Genomic DNA, 343 nt, shown 5'->3' on the forward strand with positions numbered 1-343 from the left:
CCTAGAACCATCTTTTGAAAACGGACCGAACTAAGTTGTACACCCAATAATAAAATTTGATGAATTACGGTATACCAGATGAAAACGTCTCGGTTAGTATATACCATTTAGAAACGTGTGGAAAACATTTTAAAAATGATTATGAAATGGTATATACGTTTAGAAAACGTACGTGAAACCAATATATGCTGCTAGGATGATGTGTCCCAACGATAGATATAAAAAACAAATTGACATCCCTTATAGAAATATCATAAGAATCATTGATAATTACTTATTTTTAGTATTAAAAATACTGGATAATAAGTAATTATCAATGATTCTTAGTATGATATTTCTATAA

This window comes from Odontomachus brunneus, unplaced genomic scaffold (assembly GCF_010583005.1).
Source record: "Odontomachus brunneus isolate Ranch 3 - 2012 unplaced genomic scaffold, Obru_v1 Obru_scaffold_180, whole genome shotgun sequence".
Classification (NCBI taxonomy): Eukaryota; Metazoa; Arthropoda; class Insecta; order Hymenoptera; family Formicidae; genus Odontomachus; species Odontomachus brunneus.